Here is a 10,030-nt window from a genome sequence, read left to right on the forward strand (position 1 = left end):
CCACTTTCGTGTTTACAGGCACCCTCCTTTGAAATTGATTCCATGTTCCTAACCTCCCTACACTCCAGGTTCTGCACCCTAAAGCTACAGTCTGGGTTCCCATGCCCCTGCAGAGTTAGTTTAAACCCCCCCCCAAGAGCACTAGCAAACCTCCCACCAAGGGTACTGGTGCCCCTCAGGTTCAGGTGTAGACCATCCTGTTTATAGAGGTCCCACCTTCCCCAGAAAGGACCCCAGTTATCCAAATACCGGAATCCCTCCCTCTTGCACCATCCCTGTAGCCACGCATTTAACTGTTCTCTCTCCCTATTCCTCGACTCTCTATCACGTGGCACGGGTAACAAACCAGAGACAACAACTCTGTTTGTTCTAACTCTGAGCTTCCAACCTAGCTCCCTGAAGGTCTGCCTTACATCCTCAGCGCTCCTCCTACCTATGTCATTGGTGCCAATGTGGTCCATGACTATTGCTGTGCTCTTCTCCACCCTTCCCTTCTGAGCAACTGGGACAGGCTCCGTGCCAGAGGCCTGAGCCCCATTACGGTATACTTGTTCTTGAGGGGAACGTCTGCAGGGGGTCCCTGCACTGGCTGCTTCCTCCCAGTCCCCCTCACTGTCACCCATCTATCTGCCAACTTTGGAGTTACTACTTCCCTAAAGCTCCGATCTATGACCCCCTCTGCCTCCCGAATGATCCTAAGTTCATCCAACTCCAGCTCCAGTTCCCTTACACGGTCTTGGAGGAGCTGGAGATGGGTGCACTTCCTGCAAGTGTAATCAGCAGGGACGGCCATGGCATCCCTCACCTCAAACATGTTGCAAGAGGAGGTGAGGTGCCAGAAGACTGGAGATAGCTAACATGCTGCCACTATTTAAGAAAGGTGGTAAGGACAAGCCAACTTGACGTCAGTGGAGGGCAAGTTGTTGGAGTGAATCCTGAGGGATAGGATTTACATGTATCTGGAAAGGCAAGGACTGAATAGGGATAGTCAACATGGCTTTGTACATGGGAAATCATGTCTTATGAACTTGATTGAGTTTTTTGAAGAAGTAACAAAGAGGATTGATGAGGGTAGAGCGGTGGATGTTATCTATGTGGACTTCAGTTAGGTGTGCGACAAGATTCCCCATGGGACCCTGGGTAACAAGGTTAGACCTCACGGAATACAGGGAGAACTAGCCATTCGGATACAGAACTGGCTCAAAGGTAGAAGACAGAGGGTGGTAGTGGAGGGTTGTTTTTCAGACTGGAGGCCTGTGACCAGTGGAGTGCCGCAAGGATTGGTGCTGGGTCCTCGACTTTTTGTCATTTGCATAAATGATTTGGATGCGAGCATAAGAGATACAGTTAGTAAGTTTGCAGATGACACCAAAATTGGAGGTGTAGTGGACAGCGAAGAAGGTTACCTCGGATTAGAACAGGATCTCAATCAGAGAGACCAATGGGCTGAGGAGTGGCAGGTGGAGTTTAATTCAGATAAATGCAAAGTGGTGCATTTTGGGAAGTAAATCTTTGCAGGACTTATACACGTAATGGTAAGGTCCAAGGGAGTGTTGCTGAACAAAGAGACCTTGGAATGCAGGTTCGTAGCTCCTTCAAAGTGGAGTCGCAGGTAGCTAGAATAGTGAAAGAGTTTGGGATGCCTTACTTTATTGGTCAGAGTATTGAGTATAGACTTTGGGAGCTCATGTTGTGGCTGTACAGGACATTGGTTAGGCCATTTTTGGAATATTGCATGCAAGTCTGGTCTCCTTCCTATCGGAAGAATGTTGTGAAACTTGAAAGGGTTGAGAAAAGATTTAAAAGGATGTTGCCAGGATTAGAGGAGAGGCTATAGGCTGGGGCTGTTTTCCCTGGAGCATCAGAAGCTGAGGGGTGATCTTATAGAAGTTTATAAAATCATGAAGGCGATATAGGTAAGGTCTTTTCCCTGGGGTGGGAGAGTCCAGAAGTAGAGAGCATAGGTTTAGGGTAAGAGAGGAAAGATATAAAAGAAACCTAAGAGACCTAAGGGGCAACTTTTTCACGCAGAGGGTGGTGCGTGTTTGGAATATGCTGCCAGAAGAAGTGGAGGAGGCTGGTACAATTGCAACATTTAAAAGGCATCTGTATGGGTATAAGGATAGGAAGGATATGGGCCAGGTGCTGGCAGGTGGGACTAGATTAGGTTAGGATATCTGGTCAGCATAGACGAGTTGGACCGAAGGGTCTGTTTTCATTCTGTACATCCCTATGACTCTCTGAGTTTTTGACTCTGGATAATAGGTATCCCAGTTTTGGCTTCTGATTATTGATATTGTCAGACACAAAGGAGCTCAAATGAAAATGTATCCAACCATAACCTTAGAATTTACTCCTGTGTTCTTTTTTACCCCTTAAACACTGAAGGAGCATATTTGGCACTCAAAAAAATGCTAAATTAAATCTTTCTTAAAAATATCACATTAATACACAAGTCAGGATTTTTAATCACTAAACTTATTGGGTAGTATTCAGTAACTTAAGCCTTACTAATTATACAAATATGTCAATGTGGATGCATGCAATAAGACTTATCCTGAAACCCAACCCCACTTGCCTTCAATGTACGTTTACTCTCCAAAGGATGTTGGTAATTCATTTATTTTGGCTGAATACTGCATGTGTTAAAGTAAAGAACCATAACTCTTAACCAGGAGGAAGTGAGGACTACAGATGCTGGAGATCAGAGTCGAGAGTGTGGTGCTGGAAAAGTACAGCAGGTCAGGTAACATCCAAGGAGCAGGAAAATCCCCTCTGATGTTGCCTGATCTGCTATGGTTTTGTAGCACCACACTCTTGACATAAATCTTAATCTTTTACTGCTTTCCCCTGCTTTGACGCTATTTGCTGCTGTTTTCTTAAGTCTGCAGCCTTCCTGATGAAATCTGGGTATGATTATCAAAGTAAATACTGCATTGCTGCCATATCTCTTTGTTTGTAAACCTACGTACTCCTCCCCCGAACCATCCCCCCTCACCCTATTCCCTAATTAGTTTCAAGTTTTTCAACAACTCCACTTATTCTATTTGCCAGGTTCAAATGGCACCCATCCCGTTGGAATAGGTGTCTGATGTTAGTGCCCCATTAACCAAAACCCATTCCACTTTGACCAAGCTTTGAGCCATATTGCCCGTGGCTCAGGGAGTCATCTTCAGATTATTACCTTGGCTGGGCTCTGCTTGTTAGTTTCACTCCAACACCTTTTTAGCAGAACCTCCATCCCAATCTTATCAAAGTCACTAGTGCCAATGTGGATGAGGACAACTCATTAGTGGGCGGCACGGTGGCACAGTGGTTAGCACTGCTGCCTCGCAGCGCCATAGACCCGGGTTCAATTCCCGACTCAGGCGACTGACTGTGTGGAGTTTGCACGTTCTCCCCGTGTCTGCGTGGGTTTCCTCCGGGTGCTCCGGTTTCCTCCCACAGTCCAAAGATGTGCAAGTCAGGTGAATTGGCCATGCTAAATTGCCCGTAGTGTTAGGTAAAGGGGTAAATGTAGGGGTATGGGTGGGTTACGCTTCGGCGGGTCGGTGTGGACTTGTTGGGCCGAAGGGCCTGTTTCCACACTGTAAGTAATCTAATCTAATCTAACTCAATCCCTCTGCTCCCTCTCCAAGTTCCTCTCCAGCTCCCACTCCAGGGAAAAAAAACCTTGTCTATATCCTCAATCCATGCGCTTCATGATTTTATAAATCTCTATAAGGTCACCCCCTCAGCCTCTGATGCTCCAGGGTAAACAGGCCCAGCCTATTCAACCTCTCCCTACAGCTCAAATCCTCCAACCCTGGCAACATCCTTGTAAATCTTTTCTGAACCCTTTCAAGTTTCATAACATCCTAGCGATAGGAGGGAGACCAGAGTTGCACACAATATTCAAAAAGTGGCCTGTACAGCCGCAACTCCTGTACTTAATAGTCTGACAATAAAGGAAAGCATACCAAATGCCTCCTTCACTATCCTATCACCTGCGACTCTACTTTGAAGAAACTATGAACCTGCACTCCAAGGTCTCTTTGTTCAGCAACATTCCCAAAGACCATACCATTATGTGTGTAAGTCCTGCTCTCATTTGCTTTTCCAAACTGCAGCACCTCGCATTTATCTAAATTAAACTCCATCTGCCACTCCTCCGCCCATTGGCCCATCTGGTCAAGCTCCCCTTGCAATCTGAGGTAACCTTCTTCGCCGTCCACTACATCTCCAATTTTGGTATCATCTGCAAACCTCTTAACTACACGTCCTATGTTCACTTTTAAATCATTTATTTTTGCATGAATTCTAATTATGGAACCATTCTGTATTCCGGGAACTGCTCGTAAAGTTTACTGACATGAATGACAGCTCATAATTAGGCTTGTTTGTCTTTTAAAATTCATGCAATTTAATGACTAACCAAACAAGGATGTTATATTTTAAATTTTATTGTCATAGAGTCAGTTTACAAGCTTGGAAGTTCCTCTAATAGGTCTGTCCACTTATGCAACTTCATTTTTGGTGCACAATTGGAAGTGCAGGAGACGGTAAAGAAGGTTACTTCAGAGTACAATGGGATCTTGATCAGATGGGCCAATAGGCTGAGGAGTGGCAGATGGAGTTTAATTTAGATAAATGCGAGATGATGCATTTTGGAAAAGCAAATCAGAGCAGGACTTACACACATAATGCTCTGCTCTCGACATTTCCTTCTTTTGTACTGGTTCAGGGATTGCCTTTCACTGAGTGAACATTCAGATTCTCAGTTAAATTGAAATCCATGCATATCAGGGAAAACTCCACAAAAGCAAAGATTCTTGCAATAAAAGAGAAAGTATCTGTGCTTCAGGATCGTGTGCAAGGTTCAGCCATCTTCAGATACTTCATAATCTTCCCTCCATCACAAATTCTGAAGTAGAACTGTTTGAAGAATATTTAGTCTCATTCTTAATGCCTCAGAAAATGAAACAGTTTGAACCCCTTATGCAGAAAGACTTGGATCACATCTAGGCATGAATTGAAAAGTAGGGTCTAGATTAGAGTGGTGTCGGAAAAGCACAGCAGGTCAGGAAGCAGCCGAGCAAAAGCCCTTCACCAGGAATGCCCGAAACGTCGATTTTCCTGCTCCTCGGATGCTGCCTGATCTGCTGTGCATTTCCAGCACCACTCTAATCTAGACTCTGGTTTCCAGCATCTGCAGTCCTTGTTTTTACCTATGAATTGAAAAGTCATATTTGTGCAACACAAGTTGCCATCAATTATCATCTCCAGGAGAGGAATTAACTATCTCCATTCAATTTCATTCACTCCTGGAATTTTGGAATTGCTGGCTGGGCCAACTTTTGGAACATAGGACATTGAATGTTACAGTGCAGTACAGGCCTTCCGGCCCTCAATGTTGCGCCGACCTGTGCAACCAATCTGAAGCCCACCTATCCTACACTATTCCATTCTCATCCATATGTTTATCCAATGATGATTTAAATACCCTTAAAGTTGGTGAGTCTACTCTTGGTAGTCTGGATGAGCAGAGAGATCTTGGTGTCCATATATAGGGTGCAGGCAGAGTGTTGCAGGCAGGGTGTACCACGCCCCTACTGCTCTCTGAGTAAAGAAACTATCTCTAACATCTGTCCTATATCTATCACCCCTCAATTTAAAGCTATGTCCCCTCATGCTCGCCGTCACCATCTGAGGAAAAAGGCTCTCACTGTCCACCTTATCTAACCCTCTGATTATCTTATATGTCTCTATTAAGTCACCTCTCAACCTTCTCTCTAGTGAAGATAGCCTTAAGTCCCTCAGAATTTCCTCGTAAGACCTTCCCTCGATAACAGGCATTTTCCTGGTAAAACGCTTTCCAAAGCTTCCACATCCTTCCCATAATGCAGTGACCAGAACTGTCTGCAATACTCCAAGTGCAGCTGCACCAGAGTTTTGTACAGCTGCAACATGACCTTGGGCTCCAAAACCCAAACCCTCTACTAATAAAAGCTAACACACCGGATGGCTTCTTCACAAACCTGTCAATCTGGGCGGCAACTTTCAGGGACCTTTGTACCTGGACACCGAGATCTCTCTGCTCATCTACATGACCAAGAATCTTACCATTAGCCCAGTACTCCACATTCCTGTTATTTCTTCCAAAGTAAATCACCTCACATTTTTCCACATTAAACTCTATTTGTCACCTCTCAGCCCAGCTTCACAGCTTATTAGAACATGAAGATAAAACATAGAACATTACAGCGCATTACAGACCCTTCCACCCTCGATGTTGCACCAAACTGTGAAATCAATCTGAAGCCCATCCAACCTAAACTATTCCATTTTTCATCCATATGTTTATCCAAAGACCATTTAAATGCCCTAAAGGTTGGCAAGTCTACTACTGCTGCAGGCAGTGCATTCCACGTATCTACTACTCTCTGAGTAAAGAACCTATCTCTGACATCTGTTCTATATCTATCATCCCTCAATTTAAAGCTATGTCCCCTCGTGCTAGCTATCACCATCCGTGGAAAAAGGCTCTCCCTGTCCACCCTATCTAACCCTCTGATTATCTTATACGTCTCAATTAAATCACCTCTCAACCTTCTTGTCTCTAACGAAAACAACCTCATGTCCCTCAGCCTTTCTCATAAAATCATCCCTCCATACCAGGCAACATCCTAGTAAATCTCCTTTGAACCCTTCCCAAAGCTTCCACATCCTTCCTATAATGTGGTGACCAGAACTGTACACAATACTCCAAGTGCGGCTGCAGCAGAGTTTTGTACAGCTGCACATGACCTCATGGCTCCAAAACTCAATCCCTCTACCAAGAAAAATCAATACACCTTATGTCTTTTTATCACCCTGGGTGGCAACTGTCAGAGATCTATACACACAGACACCAAGATCTCTCTGCTCATCTACACTACCAAGAATCTTACCATTTGCCCAGTACTCTGTATTCCTGTTATTCCTTCCAAAGTCAATCACCTCACACTTTTCCACATTAAACTGCATTTGCCAACTCTCAGGCCAGCTCTGCATCTTATCTACGTCCCTCTGTAATCTGCAACATTCTTCGGCACTATCCACAACTCAACCGACTTTAGTGTCATGTGCAAATTTACTTACCCATCCTTCCACACCCTCATCCAGATCACTTATAAAAATGACAAACAGCAGTGGCCCCAAAACAGATCCTTGTGGTACACCACGAGTAACTGAACTCCAGGATGAACATCTCCCATTAGTCACCACCCTCTGTTTTCTTTTGAATACACAATTTCTGATCCAAACCACTAAATCACCCTAAATCCCATGCCTCCTTATTTTGTGCAATAGCCTACCATGGGCAAACATGATCAAACACCTTACTGAAATCCATAAACTGCTTTAACCTCATCCACCTGTATGGCCATCTTCTCAAAGAACTCAATAAAGAACACCTTCCCTTCACAAAACAGTGTTGACTATCCCGAATCAACCTATCCCTTTTAGATGTTTATAAATCGTATCTCTTATAACCTTTTCCAACACTTGACCCACAACTAAAGTAATGCTCACTGGTCTATAATTACCAGGGTTGTCTCTACTCCCCTTCTTGAACAAGGGGACAACATTTGCTATCCTCCAGTCTTCTGCCACTTCTCCTGTAGACAATGATGACATAAAGATCAAAGCCAAAGGCTCGGCAATCTCCTCCCTGGCTTCCCAAAGAATCCAAGGATAAATCCCATCCAGCCCAGGGGACTTATCTATTTTCACACTTTCCAGAGTTGCTAACACCTCCTCCTTGTGAACCTCAAACCTGTCTTGTTTAGTAGCCTGTATCTCAGTATTCTCCTCGACAACATTGTCTTTTTCCAGTGTGAAAACCGATGAAAAATATTCATTTAGCGCTTCTCCCATCTCCTTGGACTCCACACACCACTTCCCATTACTGCCCTTGATTGACCTTAATCTTACTTTAGTCATTCTTTTATTCCTGATATTTCTATAGAAAGCTTTAGGGTTTTCCTTGATCCTATCTGCCAATGACTTCTGGCTCTTCTTAGTTCTCCCTTTAGATCGTCCCTGGCTAGTTTGCATCTCTCAAGTGTCCTAACTGAGCCTTCACGTCTCATCTTAACATAAGCCTTCTTCTTCCTATTGACAAGTGTTTCAATTTCTTCAGTAAACCACGGCTCCCTTGCTCGACCACTTTCTCCCTGCCTGACAAGTACATACTTTTCAAGGGCACGCAGTAGCTGTTCCATGAATAAACCCAACATTTCAATTGTGCCCATCCCCTGCAGTTTCCTTCCCCATCCTATGCATCCTAAATCTTGCTTAATCGTGTCATAATTGCCTTTTCCCCTAGCTATAACTCTTGACCTGTGGTATATACCTGTCCCTTTCCATCGCTGAAGTAAACATAACCGAATTGTGGTCACTATCACCAAAGTGCTCACCTACCTCCAAATCTAACACCTGGCTGGATTCATTACCCAGTACCAAATCTAATGTGGCCTCTATCCTTGTTGACTTGTCTACATATTGTCAGGAAACCCTCCTGCTCACATTGGACAAAACTGACCCATCTAAAGTACTCAACCTATAGTATTTCCAGTCAATATTTGGAAAATTGAAGTCCCATAACAATTCCCTGTTACTCTCGCTCCTATCCAGAATCAACTTTGCTTTCCTTTCCTCTACATCTCTACAACTATTTGGAGGCCTATAGTATTTCCAGTCAATATTTGGAAAATTGAAGTCCCCATAACAATTCCCTGTTACTCTCGCTCCTATCCAGAATCAACTTTGCTTTCCTTTCCTCTACATCTCTACAACTATTTGGAGGCCTATAGAAAACTGCCAGCAGGGTGATCTTTCCTGTTTCCAACTTTGTACTACCTCCTTTCTACTACCGTAACACTGTCCATGACTCACAATGCCACACCTCCCCCTCTTTTACCATCTTCTCTGTTCTTACTGAAGTATCTAAATCCCGGAACCTGCAAAAATCATTCCTGACTCTGCTCAATCCATGTCTCCGAAATGGCCACAACATCAAAGTCCAAGGTACCAACCCATGCTGCAAGTTCACCCACCTTATTCCGGAAGCTCCTGCATTGAAGTAGATAAACTTCAAACCACCTTCCTGCCTACCAGTGCACTCTTGCAACCTTGAAACCTTATTTCTAACCTCACTACTCTCAACTTCCTGGACACTGTAACTACCTATTCCTCGCCTTGCTAGCACGTGGCATGGGCAACAAACCAGTTTGTTCGAGCTCCAACAGAGCCTATCCATAGTTGCCCTTGAGAAGGTGGTGGTGAGCTGCTACAGTCCATAAGCTGTGGGTTGACCCACAACGCCAATAGAGAGGGAATTCCAAGATTTTGGCTCAAGACAGTGAGGGAACGGCAATATGCTTCCATGTCAGGAGGGAAAGTGGTTTGGAGGGGAACATGCAGCAGGCGGTGTTCCCATGTATTCTGCTGCCCTTGTCCTTCTAGATGGAAGTGGTCGTGGATTTGGAAGGTACAGTCTGAGGATATTTGGTGAATTTCTGTAGTGTATCTTGTAGGTATTACACATTGCTGCTACTGAGCTTCAACTGTAAAGAGTGTGGATGTTTGTAGATGTGGTGTCAATCAATTGGGCTATTTTGTCCTGCGTGATATCAAGCTTCTTAAAATGTTATTGGAACTGCACCCATCCAGGCAAGATGAGAGTATCCCACCACACTCCCAACCTGTGCCTTGTAGATGGTGGACAGGCTTGGAGGTGAGCTGAGTTACTCACCACTGTATTCCTGTTCTCGCATAGCTATTGTATTTATGTAATGAGTCCAGTCGACTTTCTGGTCAGTGTAACCCTCAGGATGTTGATAGTGGGGAGTCAGTGATGGAAAACAATTAAATTTCAAGGGTTAGATTATTCCTTAACGCAGATGGTCATTGACTGTCATTTTCTGCAGCAAGTTATTTGCTATTTTTAGCACCTTCCGTCACTTTACAGTAAACTGATAGGGCAGTAATTGGATGGAGGTTTCAGGCA

This window comes from Chiloscyllium plagiosum, chromosome 1 (genome assembly GCF_004010195.1).
Source record: "Chiloscyllium plagiosum isolate BGI_BamShark_2017 chromosome 1, ASM401019v2, whole genome shotgun sequence".
NCBI classification, from domain to species: domain Eukaryota; kingdom Metazoa; phylum Chordata; class Chondrichthyes; order Orectolobiformes; family Hemiscylliidae; genus Chiloscyllium; species Chiloscyllium plagiosum.